Source organism: Acipenser ruthenus, chromosome 24 (genome assembly GCF_902713425.1).
Source record: "Acipenser ruthenus chromosome 24, fAciRut3.2 maternal haplotype, whole genome shotgun sequence".
NCBI classification, from domain to species: domain Eukaryota; kingdom Metazoa; phylum Chordata; class Actinopteri; order Acipenseriformes; family Acipenseridae; genus Acipenser; species Acipenser ruthenus.
Genome location: NC_081212.1, coordinates 17,022,116 through 17,045,492, shown reverse-complemented (window position 1 = coordinate 17,045,492; position 23,377 = coordinate 17,022,116). Strand labels below are relative to the sequence as shown.

At 37.8% G+C, this 23,377-nt stretch overlaps 1 protein-coding gene across 5 annotated transcripts in view; it reads left to right on the top strand.

Annotated features, from left to right (window-relative positions):
- Window positions 1-23,377, top strand: part of LOC117964194 (leucine-rich repeat and immunoglobulin-like domain-containing nogo receptor-interacting protein 1) — a 533,294-nt gene that overhangs the window by 410,835 nt on the left and 99,082 nt on the right. For 2 of the 5 annotated variants that reach the window (XM_034906929.2, XM_034906928.2), the window contains exon 1: window positions 8,205-8,549. The exons of the other annotated variants lie outside the window; for them this stretch is intronic. The gene's annotated coding sequence lies outside the window, so the exon portion shown is untranslated. Of the gene's footprint in view, window positions 1-8,204; window positions 8,550-23,377 lie in introns of those variants that run through there. 5 annotated transcript variants of the gene reach the window in all.

Here is a 23,377-nt window from a genome sequence, read left to right as displayed (position 1 = left end):
TGGCCAGGGCACATGATTCAGGGAAATGACAGTGAGATCACCAGGGTGCTATTAAAAAGTCCCCAGGATGTGATGACTGAAACAGAGCATGATAAAACAAGGATAATTTGTTAAGATAAAACTATTTCACATTGACGCCAAGTTGCTCTTTAACTGTGCATGCTCCTGCCATTCCAAACTGAATAAAATAGATATAAACAAGGGGGTTATTCAGCTATGAATCAAGCAAAACTCAAACACAACTTAACACCATTCTATTTTTTGAAGTTCAGTTATTATGTAGAACATCACTTTAATTGACATACATTTATAGTCGCTATGTATCTTGTATAAAAGAGACATATTAAAATGTTAATATATAAAGTGAAAAATAACACTTATACTGTCGTTTTCATGACCAAAGAATCACATGTACTTCTGACCATTCTGACTGGTATCATGCAAAAATGTTTAATAAGACAGGGTTACCATCTCTTGCATTAAGTCTGGCTATGTATTAACTGCAAACATTTTACAGTACATGATAAAATGAAAGTGTTTATCATATCACCAGGAATTGTTTTTTCTCTCAGAATCAGGTGGTGGTGTTGTTGTTGTTGTTGTACTAGCATTCCTGATGGAATTCCCACGAATGGCCAGCACTGGTTTATGCTGGTCAGAGCTGGTGGGTTGCTGGTTTTCAGTTGGTTGTGCTGGTTCACTTGGTGCTGGTTGTCCAGGATTTTATACATGTGCCCCATAACTGGTGGTCTCCAGCAGTTGTATTTTCAGCAGGCATGAATCTAAAGTTACACATTGCATTCTCGTCTTTGGACATGCCTGTGCATTTCGTGGTTTTGAATAAATGTTTAAGAATATAATTGCACACATTTGAAGGTTTTTTTTTGTTTTAGTGAGTCAATATAGAGTGCGCAAGCCTACAGTTTTACATTAAGCCAGAGGTAGTACACCCAGGTACTTTAGTGATGTCAGATCCTCTCTCCCAGTGTCAATACATTTTTTTTTTTTTTTTTTTTTACAAAACACTCATTCAGTGTGTGTGTGCTAGTGTTGAGTGGTCTCTCTCTCTCTCTCTCTCTCTCTCTCTCTCTCTCTCTCTCTCTCTCTCTCTGTGAGGGAGGAGACCCTCACATTGTCTCAGTATGTATCTGGACATTTACTGCAAATGCTTTTTAACTGTTTTTGTATTGTGTTGCTGATCCTTGTGTCTAGTAAGGGAAAGGAAAAAAAAACAACTACTTCACTTACCTGTTGTATGGGGACTAGAGGCCTGTGGTTGGGAGTGTCCTGAAAAGCAAAAGAAAAGTTAATCAAGAGTACTGTTTAGATAGTTGGTTTGGAAGGGTGCACACTTCCAGAGCAATGTATTGCAGTACTATTGTTAAGATAAACTTTAAAATGAACAACAGCTATTTTAATGTGCATGTTTTTGATATGCAATGGTTTAGGTAACCTGAGTTGGGTGTGGTGGTGTGGTCCTCCATCTTGACAGGAAGTGGGGAACCAGCCATGTTGGTGAGGGAAGCTTTTACTGACTTCCCTGGATACTGACTTCCTGTAGTCAGGGCAATACCTGTAGAAGATATTGAAAGGGGGATAGCTGATTTTAATTAAGTTTCCCTCTGCTTGTTTTAAAGCATAGTTTTAATGCACATGCTAGATTAATGTTTAGTTATATATATATGTGGGCAGCAGTGTGGAGTAGTGGTTTGGGCTCTGGGCTCCTGACCGGAGGGTCATGGGTTCAATCCCTAGTGGGGGACACTGCTGCTGTACCCTTAAGCAAGGTACTTTACCTAGATTGCTCCAGTAAAAAAAACCCAACTGTATAAATGGGTAATTGTATGTAAAACATAATGTAACTGTATGTATAAATAATGTGATGTCTTGTAACAACTGTAAGTCGCCCTGGATAAGGGCGTCTGCTAAGAAATAAATAATAATATATATATATATATATATATATATATATATATATATATATATATATATATATATTCTATGATTTATGTTTCTTTTTGAATACTTTGATATCTATTATTAATAACTGTTTGCTGGTTTGTTTCTATATAACCACCTACATAATGGTTTATTCTGGGGACGGGGTAGGCCTGGAAGGGTATAAAGGCTGTTAGTTTGTTCAGTCAGGATCTATCTTTTGTGTAGATCAGAGGGCAGTTTTGCAGCTCTATGGTTCGACTCAGTTATTGGAGTTAGTACCTGTTATTAGGTGACTATAAATAGTTATTTTTGGTTTCCACTTCTTTCTTCAAATTGTTTGATATTTTGTTCAATTAGCTTTTTATTTATTATTGTTCTTAAATAAAAAATAATTGGTGTTGCACCAAACTTCTCTGTGATCTGTGTGCTTCCCTGCAAATCAACACCAACCGCTGGGTGCACTTGATAGGAGCATGTTGAGAGGAGAGATGACTGTTGAACAGATGAGCGCACTATATTAAAGTGTAGTCTTTTGAAGATGTATCTCTCTCTCTCTCTCTCTCTCTCTCTCTCTCTCTCTCTCTCTCTCTCTCTCTCTCTCCTTACAGTACCATGCTTTTTAAGTGCTTTTTAATATTTTACAAATATGACACATGTACTATACAGTAGATCTGTATATGGTGGTGGAGTAAGAGAGCTCCTGTTTTGACCACTGCTTGTAGCTGAATGACAGGTGCATTTAGCAGCATGCTTCCTAAAAAAGATCATCTTTATCCCATCCAGTTGATGGAGGTACAAGACCATGAAAATCCGGTTGCTTCACTGCTTCAACTGTTTTTGTTTGCCATCCACGTACATTTTTATTAAAACAGACATCCTTGCTCTACACTAGTCAAATCAGAGAACATCTCCTTTGGAACTTTTGCAAAGCTAGTCTAGTCTACAGAAATGATCATGTTAAATCTACAGTAGCAAATAGCAATTTTTCCTCCAATGAAGTACTGTGTTAACTGTGTTTGTCTTCATAGCAACAAGATATTCTCAATGTAAGGAACTATTTTGATCAAATCCTATAGAATTGGGGTCTAGCACAGCACAATACTATTTTAATTAAACTTTGGTTACTGTAGTGTAAAGCATGCATGTCTTTCATTGAGGAAAAGGCATGTGGCAAGCCAAGCAAAGGGTTGTGGCTGTTGAGTGCTGTGGAATAATTACACAGACTGATTGTCCACTGATGTGCAGCTCTCACTTGTCACTTGCTTTACAGAAGTAAGAAATAGCTCATACACTGGAACATGTGGTATTCCTAACATCAGCTAGGGGCAGAGTGTTTTCAGGGAGACACGTTCATTGTTAGACACTGGTGTACCAGAAGCACATGATTCTGGGAAATCATAGCGAGGCCAGCAGGGTGCTATTAAACAGTCTGCAGGATGTGATGACTGAAACAGAGCATGATAAAACAAGGGGAATGCATTCGTTAAGCTAAATCTATTTCACATTGATGCCAAGTTGCTCTTTAACTGCTCATGCTCCTGCCATTCCAAACTGAATAAAGTAGCTATGAATCAAGCAAAACTCAGAAACAGAACTTAACACCATTATATTTTTTGAAGTTCAGTTATTATGTAGAACATCACATTAATTGAAATGCATTTACAGTAAAATGCATTATGATGAAAAAGCATTTTTCTCCCAGAAAATAATGTTTGCATGAACAGCATTTTTTATTATTATTAGCATTAGGCAACCTTTATGGTAACATTATTTCTGGACTTTGGAAATGTTGTTCTAATGAACATTAAGCCTAACGCTAACTAATATTCTTGAGATAATGCTATCTTTTACATTACATATTTCAATTTGTATAAAACATATTCAACTGTTTAATTAATATATTAACTGAAAAATAATTTAAAACTCTTTTACTGTCATTTTCATGACCAAAGAATGTACTTCTGACCATTCTGACTGGTACCATGCAATTTTATTTTAATAAGACAGGTGTTACAGTGTGGCGTGGGAGTAATCAAGTTGACCAAGGTATGTATCAATAACTGTTGGAGCTTTATTGTTTTCCTTTGTCACCAAACAGAAAAAATATCCAGAGCGCTGTTCAAAAATAAACTGTCCACAAAGGTAAATAAAATAAACCAAACAAAGTTCAACAAACTAAGAGGGATCCTTCCCTTTTCCTAGTGCCCCTCAGACGCTGTGTAGCCAGGATGTCACGTTGTCCCTCCAGCTCAATGGGCCGATTTTCAGGCCGTCTTTCTCTCTGTGCAAGACAGCAACCGCGTTCAGCACCTGGACAGCTCCGCATCCACTCCAGCACTCGGTTTCACACGCTTTAGCACAGACAGCACGTTCTGCGTCCTGCCAGTTCACCAACCCTGTTGGATGAACAGAAAGCTTTTATACTCAGTATAAGGGCCGGGCACCCAACAAACACCCTGCATTCATGGGAGTTTCAGGTGGCTGTCTGGCCCTTTGTGCAGTGAGGCAGGCTGTCACAACAGGGTTACAATCTCTTGCATTAAGTCCAGCTATGTATTAACTGGAAACATTTTTAAGTACCTAATAAAATTAAAGTGTTTAACATATGACCAGGAATTGTTTTTCTCTCAGAACCAGGTGATGTTATTGTTGTTGTTGTTGTACTAGCATTACTGATGGAAATCCCACAAATGACCTGCACTGGTGTATGTTGGTCAGAGCTGGTGGGTTGCTGGTTTTCAGTTGGTTGTGCTGGTTCACTTGGTGCTGGTTGTCTGAGATTATATACATGTGCCCTATAACTGGTGGTCACCAGCAGTTGCTTTTTCAGCAGGAATGAAAAAGAATCTAAAGTTACATGTTGCATGCTTTTCTTTGGAGATGTCTGTATATTTCATGGTTTTGAATAAATGCATGTTTAAGAATAAATTGTACAAATTTGTAAGTCTTTTTTATTTTGAGTCAGTCAATATAGAGTTTTACATTAAGCCAGAGGTAGTACACCCAGGTACTTCTCTCCCAGTAGCAATTAAAAAAATATATATTGTAAAACACTGTGCTAGTGTTGAGTGTCTCTCTCTCTCTCTCTCTCTCTCTCTCTCTCTCTCTCTCTCTCTCTCTCTCTCTCTCTCTCTCTCTCTCTCTCTCTCTCCACCTTGATAAGGGATAAGGTGGCTGCATGCTATAGCATCGTTTGTTTTACACAAAGAAGGTGTACTTTGCTTATTGTAACCAGACACTTTAGGCTGGGAAGATGTATTGATTAAGGTGGGTTCTCCCTTGTGTGTCTTCCCTAGTTCTTCTAGATAGCATGCTTGTTTATGCAATGTGTTCTTATGGACCTTTTAAATACATTTATAAAATGATTATTTGTTAATGTGTTTTTTTCCCCTCTTACAAGTTGCCTTCACATCTGAAATATGAGACAGAAATCATTCTTTCAAGTGGAGCAGGCAGTGGAAAGCTTGGCAGGTTCCTCATGGATAAATGGAAGTGCAAAATCAACTTCACCTCTGTACCCCCATGACAAAGGGTTTCCAAGGCATCATGATTGTTACATTTGGTAAAAGGCAGTTATCATGCTGTATTTGGTAGGGCTTTAAATCCCCTGTGCTAATAGTTACACTAGAACAGGACCTCAACATTGCCATTAAATGTAATTTGGTAATGGTGACTGCCTTTAGGTTTCAGTTATTCCCCTGTTTCATTTGCCAGCATAATCGGTTCTAAATCCCTGAGCCTTCTCATTGCAGACGTTGTGAATTGTTTTGTTTTGGAAGATTCTGAGCTCTAACAGTTTGGTCATTTGGGATGCCAGCTCGTAGTGTGAGAGAATTTATGATTGGGTGGATTTGTTATGTAATGTTGCTGGATTGATTTATGTTTTTTTTTTTTATGTCACGAACATGTGAAAGTGAAGAAGCTTTTGGAGGCCAAATATCTTATCTTCTGGAGAATCAGATTGACACTGACTTGGGTTACCAGTACATTCTAAACTAAAAACAAGTCTCTTTTTGTCAATAATTTGGGTTTGTATGTAGTTTTCTTTTAGGGAGAGAATATTAAAATATTAATTAATATTAAAATATGATAGGGTATATTTAAATATATTTTTCTCCAGCAGAATGTTTTTATTCTTTTTGTTATTGAGGATCCAATATACTGGCAGTCCAGATTGAGTTCAACAAATTCATCAGTAGAATCTAATCCAACTGGGCATTTTTGTAACTTTCTGGAACTTTGTTCTGTATGTCTTGTAGAAAACTGATGATAAGCCCCATGTTGGTGATTTAAAACAATTTGTAGAAGCATACATACACTTTTTTTTCATGTGTTTGCTCTTGTGAAATAAATCTTGCCCAATGAGTTAGGTTTCAGAGATTTTACTTCAACTCTATCGCTCAAGCCTGGTGCTGAGGTCGGTAGTTTGCAACAATAACATGGGAGACCACTGGCACGAATTTTATGTTAATTTAATAGATTTGGGGATTCAAACGTGACTTTTTGTTCTTGGTAGGTACCCATCATACATGCTACTCAAGGCTAGTGCAACATGAATTGCATGTTTTCTTACAGCTAAGGGACAGAAAAGTCTAAACTTAAAACAATCAGCTATCCTATCACCAAGCATGAAAATAACAAAAGTTCTATGTTTTTCAAAGGGCTTTATTATTTTGTATTATTATTTATTGCAAAAAGCTGCGTTAATGTATTTATTTTTTAATGTGTAGTAGCTTCAGTGTTTTCTATAACCTTGCTTATAAAACAACTATATGTTGAAGCACTCATATTTTACCTGCAAATGGCAATAATTTGAAACATTGAATAAATGGTGCCAGACACAAAAAAATAAATAAATAAATATATAAATACTGACTCAAGAGTTCCAAACACCTCATACTGTATTACTTTCTTATCTGGTCAAAGAAGCTTGTCAGGGCTACTGTCAGCAGATCTCGGTTGTTAATTAACCATTGCTTGGTATGGTCTTTCGTTATAGTAGAAAGTTGTGGGATCTTCACTGCTGGAGTCCCGTGAACATATGATAGGCTTTCGAAGCTGTTGCCAAGCACAGTCCCCCTGTGTAACAGGCTGTGGCCGGGGTTGGCTTCTGGTTTCCTGTAGTTGGGTAGTAGCACCTCTTTGTTTTCGGAGGATGGGAGCAAAGTGCTACTTTTTAAAATAGTCTTTTTCAAGTAGGAGCAGTCTGTGTTGCACTTTCCATATAGGTAATAATTGCAGTCATGAGAGTCTTAGCTTATGTAATTATAAAGTATTTTCCTAAATATTGTTTGTTTATGTTAAAGTCCTTACCTGAGTTTTACAAAAGACAAGTCCTGATTCCTAATTATCTTTGTTGTTAGCAACTTTACCACAGCTGTTGTCAGCTGTTGCCTGTCAGTTATGGTTCTTTTCCTGAGGTCCCCTATGTTTGAAGCACACAACTTTTAATGGTGTACTATCAACGCATGTGTTTTCCTTAATTTTACATTTAGTCATTTTTATTGTATTCAATTAGTCAGGTTGCCAATAATTAATCAGTGTACCGGGAATCCCTCCTACATCATTCACCCCTCGTATCAGCTGTACAGTATGTCTGCATTTATTTATCTATCTAGTTTGGGTTTCACTGTACATATTTATGTCTATTCAATGTGAATTTTGACTTTCTTTTTATGTCAGACTGTATGGATCTATAATAGTCTATTTTGCTTGTAATTGACAAATTTCAATTTGACGTGACTGTCTGTCTGTCTGTTTGTCTGTCTACATCCATCTAGTTGTATATTGGTGTTGGTGTTGACCTGATTCATGCTGCCTTCCAGTTTCACTGTGATTTTTTTTCTATTTGCCTGCTTATCTATACACTTCCCTGTCTGCTTCTATACCCAGCCATTCATCTCATTAGAGGTGTGTAGTTTACTTTGACAGTAAATATGCTTTTCAGAGGGGGCATAAATCACTGCTGCTGCCACTGGAAAGGAATTCAAGAAAGAACAAGAAAAAACAAATGTGAAATACTAGAGGCATGCCATCTCCCGTACATTTAATCCCCTTAGTTTCAATGACTTGTCACCTCCCTCCCCCTCTCTATCCTTCTCACTCTTCTCTGTGTATGTCCCCCGTTCCTTATTGCAACTATGATGGAACGTGGGAATTGAATTGCATTAGTGCAGGCTGCAGTTTTTTTTTTTTTGCAGGATCTCGTATGTGCAGCCAGTCTCTCCCTCTCTCCTGCTCTGAATGCTACACAGCTCCTCCCTCCACCATTCACTGCCCTAGCTTTCTCGCCTCTCCTCTCTAGCTCTCCACTTCTGCACTGATCCATACTGTAGGTAGCAAAAGCAGCCGGTGCGTGTACTGCATGTGTCTGTATGTACATGTGAGCATTTTTCAAGAGGAGGAGGGTGACACTCAGTAATATTCTGAATTAAGGAGTCCTGGATGACACAGTCACAAATCATTCTCAGATCCCAGTGCCCCAATTTTGTATTCATTTTCTCCAAAGTTCTTCAATGGCATTTTACATCTCTCTTCATCAAAAGCACTTGGATTTAATTTCTGGCATGGCAGTATGAATTAGAATTGGAAGTACCCATTTGAAGCAGGTAAGGCATTTTCAATATTTTATTATGGGTGGAGGGGACTCAAATGTGCACGCCAAGAAAAATGCTGTTATAAGATTTGGGTACTGCAGCTGAGATTACTAAACAGGGATATGGCATTTGCCTTTTTTTGTTATGTGTCTGACCCAGTGGTCATATTGTTAGGGCTTTGTGTACTATCTGAAATTGGGCCACTGATTAATTGCCTCATTGCTTATTCATTTCTTAACTCTTTCTGATCTCTGATCTGCCTTGATGGACTGGGCAGTGGTACTATGCTGTAAACTATTTGTAAACTGAGTGCTTAGGTACAAAGCTATGGAAATATCCCTGACTTCTAATTTGTTTTTATCAATGCTCATCTTAGCAGAGACTGTAAGCCTTTTAAGCCCCATTTTCTACTGCTGATGTAGCAAAATAAATTAGATAACCACAGGATTTGCTGCCCTCTTCTATAGTCAAGATCAGAGGCTAACAGCTCTACATAGACGTACCGTGCTACTGGAGCCCCTATCTTGCAAACTCCAGTTTACAATGGAAAAGCATAAGGTACTCCTTTTACAAGGTCAGTAACAGCTTATTAAATCAGGGCTCTAAATGTGAAATAGCAAATCAAAACCATTAACTGTCATTAAAAACAAGTTTGCACGTCTTACTGAAAGCGGCAGCATATGAGATACAATACTCAGACTGCAGTATTGTCTGTTATTTTTAAGATACATCCTTGAGTGCCTGGATTGCAGCTGTAGAATATGTTGGTTTACAAAGATTAAGACTATCCTAGGTTAAACAGTACTGGAATTAAAAATGTTCTCCTGACTAGAAAGCACTCGTAGCCACCAGCTTGGGAAAAAGGAGGCTTGTGGCATGTTCAAAATTGAACATCGAGCTGCTTGGCATGTTTGCCTGAATGGCTTTTGGCACATCTTCAGAGAGAAATACAAATGCTGCAGATTGATTTGGGAAAATACTGCCAGACAACATTCTGCAATTTTTTTTTTCACTTTTTTTTTTTTACCAGATGTCAAAATTGATCAAAGAGTATTCAGTTTTATGAAAGTATTGTAAAAATTAATTAATTAATTAATTAATTAATTAATTAATTAAATAAAACAACCTAATTAAGGATAAAACCACAGGCTACAATAAGCCTCCCTTTCACACAACAAGATCAGAGTAACAACATCATCAGCCTGGGCTGGGCTGGGTGAAAGAAGCCTGCCCATCCTATTTTTTAACAATCGAATGCTTTCAATTATTTATTGTATTCTCTGGTGCTTTGCAATGCATGTATGTAGTGACAATGATATAACAGGGAATTATCTTTATATACAGTCAACTCTCGATTATCCAGGGCAATGGGGGGAGCGATTACACGGATAACGCTAAACATATAGTAGGGTTGCACTGATTAAGATTTTCTTGGCTGATACCGACAGCCGATGATTATCTGCTCATATCAGTCGATACTGATTGGATACCGATAATAATAGATGCAGGTAAGCTATTGTAAACTACTAGAACAAGACATAGGGCCTATATATAAACTGTTTTATAAGTATAGATGTTAAAAAATCAAACATCTTTTTATTTGATCTCCTGTAGGTTCAGGTTTCTTCCTCGAGGAACTCTTTCTCATCGCTTTCCTCTGGAAAGACACTGGCATACCTTCAGCTCTTTGCTGATTGAACCATTCCAGCATTGTTTTGTCCAAATCCTCATATGTTGCCTTTTTCATTAATTTCCTCTTAGAGAAACCACTTCAGGATGAGCTACTCACATTTGAAATCAACTCATCCTTCTTTCTTCTTTTTACTACCTTTTTCCAGCTTCTCAATGATTTCAAGTATTTTTTTTTCAATCGTCAAAGCCATGCATTTACTTTTATTTGCAGACATATTTCCATTCACAATGGCACTGAGTGATTGACCTTGACCTAATAATTGAATCAGCGCATGTGTATTTTTTTTTTCTGCAAGCACGGTTGATCTGCAAACCAGACAATCTACCCACGGATATATATATATATATATATATATATATACACAGACGTGCTCAAATTTGTTGGTACCCTTATAGCTCTTTGAAATAATGCTTCATTCCTCCTGAAAAGTGATGAAATTAAAAGCTATTTTATCATGTATACTTGCATGCCTTTGGTATGTCATAGAATAAAGCAAAGAAGCTGTGAAAAGAGATGAATTATTGCTTATTCTACAAAGATATTCTAAAATGGCCAGGACACATTTGTTGGTACCCCTTAGAAAAGATAATAAATAATTGGATTATAGTGATATTTCAAACTAATTAGTTTCTTTAATTAGTATCACACATGTCTCCAATCTTGTCATCAGTCATTCAGCCTATTTAAATGGAGAAAAGTAGTCACTGTGCTGTTTGGTATCATTGTGTGCACCACACAGAACATGGACCAGCGAAAGCAAAGGAGAGAGTTGTCTGAGGAGATCAGAAAGAAAATAATAGACAAACATGGTAAAGGTAAAGGCTACAAGACCATCTCCAAGCAGCTTGATGTTCCTGTGACAACAGTTGCAAATATTATTAAGAAGTTTAAAGTCCATGGAACTGTAGCCAACCTCCCTGGGCGCGGCCGCAAGAGGAAAATCGACCCCAGATTGAACAGAAGGATAGTGCGAATGGTAGAAAAAGAACCAAGGATAACTGCCAAAGAGATACAAGCTGAACTCCAAGGTGAAGGTACGTCAGTTTCTGATCGCACCATCCGTCGCTTTTTGAGTGAAAGTGGGCTCCATGGAAGAAGACCCAGGAGGACTCCACTTTTGAAAGAAAAACATAAAAAAGCCAGACTGGAATTTGCTAAAATGCATATTGACAAGCCACAATCCTTCTGGGAGAATGTCCTTTGGACAGATGAGTCAAAACTGGAGCTTTTTGGCAAGTCACATCAGCTCTATGTTCACAGACGAAAAAATGAAGCTTTCAAAGAAAAGAACACCATACCTACAGTGAAACATGGAGGAGGCTCGGTTATGTTTTGGGGCTGCTTTGCTGCGCCTGGCACAGGGTGCCTTGAATCTGTGCAGGGCACAATGAAATCTCAAGACTATCAAGGCATTCTGGAGCGAAACGTACTGCCCAGTGTCAGAAAGCTCTGTCTCAGTCGCAGGTCATGGGTCCTCCAACAGGATAATGACCCAAAACACACAGCTAAAAGCACCCAAGAATGGATAAGAACAAAACATTGGACTATTCTGAAGTGGCCTTCTATGAGTCCTGATCTGAATCCTATCGAACATCTATGGAAAGAGCTGAAACTTGCAGTCTGGAGAAGGCACCCATCAAACCTGAGACAGCTGGAGCAGTTTGCTCAGGAAGAGTGGGCCAAACTACCTGTTAACAGGTGCAGAAGTCTCATTGAGAGCTACAGAAAACGTTTGATTGCAGTGATTGCCTCTAAAGGTTGTGCAACAAAATATTAGGTTAGCGGTCCCATCATTTTTGTCCATGCCATTTTCATTTGTTTTCTTATTTACAATATTATGTTGAATAAAAAATCAAAAGCAAAGTCTGATTTCTATTAAATATGGAATAAACAATGGTGGATGCCAATTACTTTTGTCAGTTTCAAGTTATTTCAGAGAAAATTGTGCATTCTTCGTTTTTTGTGGAGGGGTACCAACAAATTTGAGCATGTCTGTATATATATATATATATATATATATATATATATATATATATATATATATATATATATATATATATATATATATATTGTGGCAGACCCAGAGGTAGGATGATTGAGGGGAAGTATAGGGGGGCGGATATTTTAAGGAGATTGTGTCGAGTCACAAAATGGCTGATCCAAAATTGACTACAATCCACAAAATGGCCGCTCGTAGGGACTGCACTACCCAGAAGCCTTAGCGGGATGGCAGGGTGTGGTCAATGCACCTGCTAAGAACACATGGGTGTGATCCACCTATTTCACCTATTTAAAAAAAGGCTGACTCTCAGCTCATGTTGGTGAGTGTGGAATTGGCATGGAGTGAGGTAGGAGAACCGTGTAAATATATTGAGAAAACTATTGATTTGCCACGTATGATCCTGGACTGTTTTGAGAAGTGTATACTGGACTTTCGCTTTGTCCCAACGACTCTTATTGAACATAGGGAAATAAACATACAGGTACTGTCCTGTTTTACCTCCATTACTGTCTCCAAACAAGTGTCTTGTCTCCTAAACCGATTTGTGTACAAGTTTTACTCAGACGGGTACTGCTTTGTCACAATAGGTTGCTTTTTGCAACACCCATGTGGATATTTCCATCCTTAACTATAACTGGTTAACATTACTGTTTCTTCTGTTGCTCCTCTCAGTCAATGAAATCATTCACAGGCTGGAGGGGAACTCTTTTGTTTAAACTTGATCCAGCGTAATATTACCATTCTACCAGTTCCTCATACCTTTATAGCTACCCTTGTATTACTCAAAGCAGAATGTAGTCAAAGTAAATGTCCCTGTTGCTGATGCTGGACCATAGTGAGGAAGGCAGTCTAGCTGCCTTAAAACCCTTACAAAAGGTTACCGTAGTAAAAGCATAGAAAGGTTTATTGAAAGCCTGATGAAGCACAGGTATGCATTATAAAACCCAAGGTATGGTAAAGCATATTAAAAAAAAAAAAAAAAAAACGGCAAACCATGATAAAGTATGGTAAATGCATATGTGGCAGGGCAGGACCCTGCCTGTAAATAGTGTTTTGGTAGTGGTTGGCAGTGATGGGGACAATTCCTGTCCCTGCCAAAAACATGTGAGAATGTGGCTGCTCCTAATTGAACAATAGGTGCTAATCAGGAGCAGCCACATCCCATAAATGGAAAGCCCAGGGCTCCATTAGAGAGGAGGGAGTTGGTGAATGAACACTGTGTTGCTTAGGTTATATGTATAGTGATCAGTGAAGGTGAAAACCCAGCCTGACATTAGTGTTTTTGTTTAACTGTTTATTTTGGCCATTGTGCCCTCTTGTTTCTGTTTGGTTTGGGTTATTTTTGTGTAAACTGTTTTTGTTTTGCAAAACACAAAAGAACTGCAGCTTCTCAGTGTCTGAGTCTCCTTCCCTGCCGGTAACATCTGGGCCTACAGCGCTATCCTATCACAGCATAGTACAAACATGGGAAAACTGAAAATTTACTGTGGTAAACCTTTCTTAAGGGATATTTATCTTCACCATTGTGAAGATCATTAAAACAGACTCCAGTATGTAAAATGGAAGACATTTAAAAGACAATAACATAATAATATCACTTCGACCTATTGTACAAAACATCTGTGGAAGGGTGTTTTCATTTCAGCGCAGTCCCAAGTATTGACAGTCAGCTCCATTTCAGAAATGGATTGAACGCCAGGGGCTGGGATTCCTGGCAATATGATCTTTATCACTCTTCTGACAGGCTAGTATTCTAATATCTCACTTGCATGGTTTTCCTTGGAGGTCACCGTTCTTAATGGGTCTTGTATAGGTGATATTATTAACAGATACTGCAATTCAAGTACTGCAACATATACTCTTAAAAATCAAGGTGGATGTCTGTGTGCTATTCACGGGTAGGGGTTATATTACAAGATGTATGCTCTGCTTATACAATTTCTACATAGTATAACATGGTGTTTTTCTTGGGTTGTATACTAGGGATCTTTTAGAAATCTCCTCTAAGCAGGAAGTTCCATTGCAGGGCACAACCACACGGATGCCGATGACATTCAGATACATCTGTAAATTAAAGTTTAACACTTTTATAATAACAATAAACTCACCGTTTACTTGTTTCTCATCTCAATAAAACTCTGATCGCCAGGCATTGCCTTGGTACTGTAGTTGTCTCTATGGGAGGTCTTATCTTCCCTTGCTGTTTTTAAAGTAAGATTAAAAACACTTTTTTTGTAATTTAGCATATGTATTTTAAAGGGAAAACGTATCATCCTATTTTATATTATTTATTTTTATTTTTTATACTGCTTATTTTTTGTTGCCTGCTTTTTAAAGTAAGAATTAAAATGACTTTTTTTCAAATTATTTTAATGTTTGTAATTTAAAGGGGTCTTTTCTTTTACTTCTTTTGCATATTGTATCTTCTTCTCTTTTACTTCTTTTGCATATTATACATGTTTGTTATTTTTATCTGTAAAGCACTTTGAAGTGATTTATCACGAAAGGCGCTATATCAGAAAGATGGATTAATTGATTCCCAACACAGGCGACTACCAGACAGTAAGGTTCTCTAATCAGGATTCTATTGCTTTGGTCATAACATCATGTTTTAACTTTTTTTGACATAGTTTACCACATATGAAGTATAAGAAGTAAAAATATGTTTTTCTACTTAGTTTGTAAACAGACACAGATAGCATTGTATTATGATAGTTAGAAGCCTTATATTCACACGTGGCTATTTAGACAATTAAATAACTTATTATGCAGACATTACTATTATTATTATTATTATTAAAATTATTGTTATTATTATTATTATTATTATTATTAGTGCCAACTCAACATAGCAACATACCTGCTAGTTTAGTGCCTGGTTAAATACACATGTAAATGTAGGTGTACAGATAGGTGGGAATGCAGATTTCAAACCATCTATAGAGGTAGTTAAATAGTAGGGAAATAAACATACAAAAAATTGACAGCTGGTAAACAGAGCTCTCTAGATGGATAGAGAAATCAGCACACATCAGCTTACTGCCTCATTTCTCTCATAAAATGAGTGACAATTTAAAAAATGGCTGTGGCACATTGAGAGGTCTCTGAGTGGTGCAGTGAGGTATGAGGGAGTGGAGAGGCCAGAGAGAGAGACAGCACACAGGACAGCTTAGACAGCAGATACTCTACCACATGCTCCCCAAGCTCGCTGACATCCACATCCATTTGAGAAATCAGCAGTTGAGTCATTTTCAATACAGTTTTAATTATTTTGTGTTGTTTACTATAGAAGCCCAAATATTAGTCTATTCCATGTCATGTTATCAGCATAAATTATATACTTTTACACTTACACTTACTGTAGATTACTGCATTCCAATCGGATCCCCACACTTCAATAAGGACATGACAGGCTGAAGAAATGGAACCTATTAGTGTAGAACAAATGGGAGGTTAAGGTGGATTTTAGTATTTAAAATCCTAAAAGGGATCAACAAAGTATAATCCCTAAGTCACTATTTCAAGTGTAGCACCAAACAATATCAAAGGACATAGTTGAAAATTGAGGGGCCATAGAGTCAGGTCAGAGAGTAAGAGTGGTGAGTATATGGAATAGTTAACCATGGAATGGTTGCTGCTGAGGTCTTTCAAGGAACAAGTTACAGAAATTCTGTAGGACCAGCATTGATGGTCTTCACTTGTTCCTAACTTTTCTCATGACGTAGGTTTCTCATATAAAAGTTTAAACGTATGCCACAAAGTATTCAGTTATTTGTATACATCCCTACACATTACCATCACATAAGCACATATGTACACACATAGGACCACTGCACAGCTTATTTTAGACTAGGAGCTTGTCCCTTTTAAGGAAATAATCAGCGTGGGCAGTGCTGGAGACAGAAGTGCTTAATCTGTCCACAAGGCAGGTAAAGCACAGGAAGGGATTAATTTAGTGCCTATGAAATGTGAGGGACTGACAGCACCTGAGAAGAAGCAATCTGTCTGTCTGTCTGTCTGTCCACATGGCAGGATCAGCACATGAGTCAATGCTGTGAAAGATGAGTCACTGGCAGAATTAAAGGAGGATGCTGAAGTAATGGTTTTGCTACAGGGTGGCACCAGAGTATTTAGTTGATGCAGGGAAATTGCAGTTCCACTAAGCGTTACTACAGGTTTTGAATGAGAGTTAATTTAATCGTTCAAATGGAGGTTAAGGATGACTATGCTCAAGTGCTGTGGTATTAAATATTTGCTGTAAATGTGTAACGACTGAAGCAAAGGAAAGAAAACTAAGATAGGAGTTTAGGGCAAGCCCATTCCGAAACCAAACAGTGTTGAATGATATGCTGTAGCATATTGGATTTCATCTTTTTTTGAATAAAAATGAGTTCGGCTGCATATAAGTAATTAGCCGTCAGTATCTTTAGAATGTTATACCACTGGGACATAGCAACCAGCTTTTTCATGATACTGACAACTGTAATACATGTGTTATTTGTACCCTTGTTGGCAAAATGAACGTAAATAACATACTTGTTCTGAGGAGTAAGGATAGCAGGAATCTTAACGACATTAAAAAATGCAGGGCTTCAGCAATAGGGGGTCGAATCTTGCTTGTTAACATATGGAGGCCCAGGTTGTGAAGGGCATTATAGGTGATAAGAATAATCTTGAGCAGTATGAGTAGATCACTAGGCAATGCAGAGACTAGCACTGGGCTGACATAATCAATAGCTTTGATAGTTTTTGTAGAAAAAAGACGGCAAAATCGTCAAGAAAGCACTGTCATCAAGTGTTGGATATCACAGACCTTCTTAATGTTGAATTCTGACAAAACTGAGGTTATGCTTGTAGGCCCACAGCATCAACTAAAGAATATCAATTTACATAAGCTAGACCTTAGCAGTCTCTCGTCAGAACTAAAACTAGAAATGAGAAATTTGGGGGTCATCTTTGATCTTGATCAATCTTTTGAGAATCACATTAGGAAAATTACTACAGTGTCATTTTATCATCTGAGAAATAGAGCTAAGCTTAGACCTCTCATTTCCGTACCTGATGCTGAGAGGCTAATGCTTGCCTTTGTTTCATGTAGAATTGACTATTGCAATGCACTTTTCTCTGGTATCCCAAAACGTGTGGTATTTCGCTTACAGCTTGTTCAGAATACAGCCGCTAGAATTCTGACTAAAACCAGGAAAAGTGAACACATGACCCCTGTTTTGGCTTCTTTGCAATGGCTACCTGTGGAGTATAGAATTGATTTTAAGATTTTGTTGTTAACTTATAAAGCTCTGTATGGATTAACACCCAGTTATTTGCTGGAGTAACTGACCCCCTAACTTCTGAATCGCACTCTAAGACCACAGGATGCAGGGCTGCTGGTTATTCCTAGGGTCAACAAAAGCAACACGGGAGGGAGGGCTTTTTCTTGTATAGCGCCTAAATTACAGTTTTGAAAACTTACTTCTATAAAATGGCTTTCTTGTTAGTGGGTTTTAATGTAACTTTTATGGGCAGCAGTGTGGAGTAGTGGTTAGGGCTTTGGACCGGAGGGTCGTGGGTTCAATCCCAGGTGGGGGACACTGCTGCTGTACCCTTGAGCAAGGTACTTTACCTAGATTGCTCCAGTAAAAACCCAGCTGTATAAATGGGTAACTGTATGTGAAAATAATGTGATATCTTGTAACAATTGTAAGTCGCCCTGGATAAGGACGTCTGCTAAGAAATAAATAATAATAATAATATTGTATTATTATGATGTATGGATGGGTGTATGTAAGTATATGTATCTATGTATGCAAGTGTATATATATATATATATATATATATATATATATATATATATATATATATATATATATATATATATATATATATATTAGGGCTGCTCCGAATAACAGATTAATCAGATCGATTAATCAACTGAAGAGTTGATTGCAGATTAACTTTTTTTCACAATTTAATCGTGCAGAATTATATTTTTGTATATAAAATAAAACCAACCAATAGAAGATCTGCATTTTCTCCACGGCAGTCCAATCATAAGTGAGCGGAGGCAGGACATAAACAGTTGAAGGTATTCTCTGCCTTGGCTGACAGTCTTAACCAATGTGAGTGTCAAAGATCTGCCCTGGTTTTGCAGCTGTCCAATCGTGAGTGAACAGAGGCGGGACATAAAAATGCTAGGCCCTAAGTGGTTTAACAATAGCTGGATTTTGCGTGATATTTTTTATTATAGAGCGTTATTGAGAATTATATTGAGAACGTCGAAGTAATATTTTGTTTTACTTTTTACAAATAAAAAAAAAATGTAATCAGACAACGGAGGCATCGTAGTCAATTTGGTTAGGAATCCATTTTCAAGAATAACTTTCTCAGAAAAAATTGGAGATTGTTAAAAAAGAGGTATACACACCACAAATATCCAAACTGACACGGGAAGGGAAGGGATTTACTCGCCTTCCAACATTCAAATTATTAAAGGTATCATGGCTTACCGGTAGCTGTTAATTAAAAAAAAAAAATTCTGGAACTGTCTTTTGTTCAGTACGGAAAAGGCGATATGGAACAGCACTGGCTACAGCAATCTAGGATGTCTAACGAAGTCAGCACAACAACATGAGCGTTCCCAAAGCCACTTGCAAGCCACTGTAACACTCCAAACCTTCGGACAAACCCGGATCGATGTTCAAAAGCATAGGGAGTAGGGATACAATACATCACAATGAGCAAGCAAGAACTGGCTTTCAGAGGGCACGCTGAAGGCACCAATTGCTAAAACAGAGGTAATTATGTGGAATTACTTTCTCTGATACTTTCTACGACAGCATGTTAAGCAATCACTTGTCAATAGCCACAGTATTCTCGGGTACCTGTAACAAGATTCAGAACAACTTAATCTCTTCGGTGTCTCTGGTTTTGCTAGATGCAATAAAAAGGAGAAGTACAGGAAGTCAAGTGCGTAGCTGTAATGGGTAACGCAGCTCAGCTGTCTTGTGTTTTCAGGTATGTGACTGACAGTGGCTCAAATGAACAGTTGTTCTGTGAACATTTGTTACATTTACAAAAAAAGATAATAATAAAAATTATTTTAAAAATAATAAATTCTCATTGGGCTTATTTGTTTTTCTTTTTAGATTCTATTGATTTAGAAGTATTACTATGTAGGACAGCCGCTATAAGATCATTACCTTTATTAAAAATGTGGATGGCTTAATCTACCGGTATGATTGTGGTAGATGTGTAATAGGTTTTACAAATGTGTTGTGGTTTGATTTTCTACTATGTACTGTACAGTGCTTTGAGATACTGCTGTATAAAGAGCGCTATAAATAAATAAATAAATAAATAAATAAATCTTTTGCCCTTTTTAGCCATTTCCTCTCCACATATTGCAGACACAATATTGCTGTTGTTGTTGCTGACCACTTTACTGTTTGCAGAATTAATCCCAAACTTCAAGGTTGTGTTCCAACTTCTTCATGCAATCAGTCTTCAGTAAAATTAATTTTTCTGCTCCAATATTTTCAGCATTAAACGCTAACATGTGTATGAGTATAGCATTACAATCGCTGATGAGTATCCCACTATTGTCACCTAATTCATGGAGGAAAAAAGCATCAGTATAAAGCCCAGGTGTACTTTTCCATCGAAATGCACCTCTTTGTGTTCCACACACTTCCCATCTGTAAATCATTATAGAGATGCATGGCTTAGCCCCAAGTGCCACCCCTCTGATTACCCTAAGTGGGTTCTCAATGCTGGCTCACTGTGTTGGATCTGTTTGATACAGTGATTCCCAGTCACGGATTCACCTCCACCACTAATTCTGTTGAATTGTAGTGAAACATGAGAGAAACAATGGCACTGGTTATAGAGGGACATGGTGTCTGGACAGCTCTGCTAGTTCAACTCAATGCCGACCTAGGGGTAGGTGTACTAAGATGAGCCAGTCGCAGCGCAAACATAACGCAATTTGCATTTTCGTTGCGAAACTTAGCAAAGTAAACATGGTGTCGTATGTACTAAGAGAAAATATGTTAATGAATTGAGCCACAATATACTAATTTAAATATTTGTTGCGTCTTCTTAACGAGATCTTTAGCATTATACATTGCGAGAGTCGTGCAACATTGATCAAATAAATAGCAGGAGTTGAGTTGTGGTTTGCTGCAGCAGAGGGTGTCTGAAGGATAACGTCTATACAGGGTGCAAGGATCAAAATAAATAGTTTTTGTTAAATGTAAAAGTCATCTATACAATGCATTCTGTTCCGTCTTCATTTTACCTATTTTGGTTCATTTGTTACCACATCATTCATTTGTAAATTCAAGCCAGATAAATAGCTTGTAGATTCTCTGTATACATTTATATTTTCCCAAACTGCTTTTCTCCAACTCTAAAAAGTTGAATTTGACCTTTAAGTATATGCTTGAGGACATCAAAATACAGCAAGAGGCAAGACTTGCGTGCAACTCAGATGGCAAGGTTCCTAAATTAGTTATCCGCACCTCTAAAATGTTACACTTATAAAGAAATGACCTTACAAGCCCTATGCTTCACTCCCCCACATGAAGGAATATGAATCTGTTCTGCTTGGCTTCCTATATATAACATCCACTCAACGGCAAAGAAGAAGTGTTTATAAAGATGCCTGGGCCAGTCAGCAATGACAGTGAAGAAAAAAAGATGCAACATATTACATAGCCTAAAAAAAAAGAGATGCTACAGCAATGCTGTCAAAGAGGGGGAAGGTGTGACCTCCCAAAGGAGGGAGTGTGGATGGTTATAATACTTGGAAAAGGGAAGTAGTGCTGTTGTCAAACTCTTTAGAAGAGAAATGATGGATTATGTATCATTTACCTATCATTGTTACTGAAGCAAGCAGAGAAATCTGTCAGACACTGCCAGCTTAACTGGTTAATCATACTGGTAATTTTTTTATATCTGGATATCATTGTATTTCATTGATTTGACCTAAAAAGAGGGATAATTAGCAGGCTTTTAAAATGTGCAGACGAGACAAAGGGGGCAGTGGTCGACATGTATGCAGCAGCCCAGGTAATCCAAAGAGATTTGGACTGCAACTGAACTGGGCTGAAACGTGGCATATGAAATCCCTTTCTACTAAAAGGAGTTATATCCCGGTCACAAAATTGTATGACTCACATTCTCATTTAGAGGTACAGAACTAGAACAGGCCTACCAATAGAAAGTCATTGGCTTTGTATTAGACTTGATGCTGTCAGCACCCAGACAGTGGGGATGCAAGAACATTTTAATCTTATTAATCTTAATACACATACAGTATAGGCCCATACAACTTGCATTGAGATACAAGTTGTTTCTTGGCCTGCAAATTGTGACTTTGGGGTTGGGCAGCAGTGTGGAGTAGTGGTTAGGGCTCTGAACTCTTGACCAGAGGGTCGTGGGTTCAATCCCAGGTGGGGGACACTGCTGCTGTACCCTTGAGCAAGGTACTTTACCAAGATTGCTCCATTAAAAACCCAACTGTATAAATGGGTAATTGTATGTAAAAAATTATGTGATATCTTGTAACAATTGTAAGTCGCCCTGGATAAGGGTGTCTGCTAAGAAATAAATAATAATAATAAAAAAATAAATGTAGTGTATTCTGGGAACAGGTGTCTCTAGACTTCCCTGTCTGATTGTTGCATCACCTTACATTTTCATGTCACTGGCCGTGTTTCCATGCAGCTTAGAGTGATAGAAATACTGTGTCTCAGCGGACATTGGCTATCGGACTTGAATAGAACTTTCACACCTTACAGTAACCGAACAAAACCTGAGTGTTTAGAGCCTGTAGAATGATACAGTTAAATTGTTAAATGTGAAACTAGGAATCATTTTTAACACACCACATCAAAGGGACCGCCCACAGGCTGAAGAGCTTCAAGGAACTTCCTTTCCGTTGCTTGGAGGTGTAGAGTCACACTCGCCCTCCTGGCTGACATCCCGGCCCACCTTTCTGTCTCGCCAAAGTCTCTGTGAATTCTAAAAAACCTATGAGTAATTAACAGCATTGTGTCAATAAATAGTATGGGTCATATTAGCTAAGAATGATACTCCCTTGTGCTAATTTCACACAAGGTTTATAAAAAGTTAGCAAGTTAATTTCAAATGGTAACATCTCTAAAAACAATTGTATACATATTAAGATCACATGGCAATGTTTCATATTTTGGTATACCTAACTGTAAACAACTGTAGACATCCTCATGGTTAAAGATACACATTGTAACACTAACTCTCATTCGTACATGTTCTTGCGTTCTTATATTGTTATGTTTTTGCATGGGCTGTGGATCAGAAATGATCATATACTGGTATGGCTTAACGTTTAAACTCTTAATACCACTAGTAGATAGAGAATGTACGCCTACTGAGCCACTGACACCATGATCTGCAGCACTTGGTCTTCTTTCTTAAATACCTAGTCCCATTGGGACACTGATTCACTGACACTGTGTTTAGGGAGTTGTGGATATGATGGCGATTAGGTCTTTACTGAGGATTAATTTAGCAGAGGAATCCAAACAGAAATAATTGGCAATCTAAGCACAGCATTATTCTTTTCATTGCATTCATATGTGAATTCACCTCTGCCACTGAGGACAATAGAGAAGATAAAACAAGCCTAGGGAGAAATTGAACTTTTAGATGGATTAAAATTGTCACAATTGATCAAATAGCCCTGTTGTCATAATGTCGCAAAGAAACATTAGTACTAAATTAGCTTTTTCTAAGGGCTTTATAAGAGAAAACCCCATAACTTCAAACAATCCATATACTTCCGACTGCGACACAATTTTTGGTCTCAGTCAGTGGTCTCCGACAGTCGGAATGACATCATCTGCACTGACACAAGTCTTTTTTTCTAAAAGTCGTACGGCCTTTTCTTGTGTGTCTGCGACCACAAAACACACAACATTTGTCCAACATTTGTCGCATGCTTGTAACTTTTTAAAAGTACACATTGCAACAAAAGCAACACGCTGACGACCACAGTTTTGCTATTCTTAAGCCTGTATTATTGTATCCCAGTTGTTCAGAATAGTTGAGAAAGTATTTGTGGGAATGTTGAAATCTACAGCAACATCTTTCTTTTTCTTGTACGGT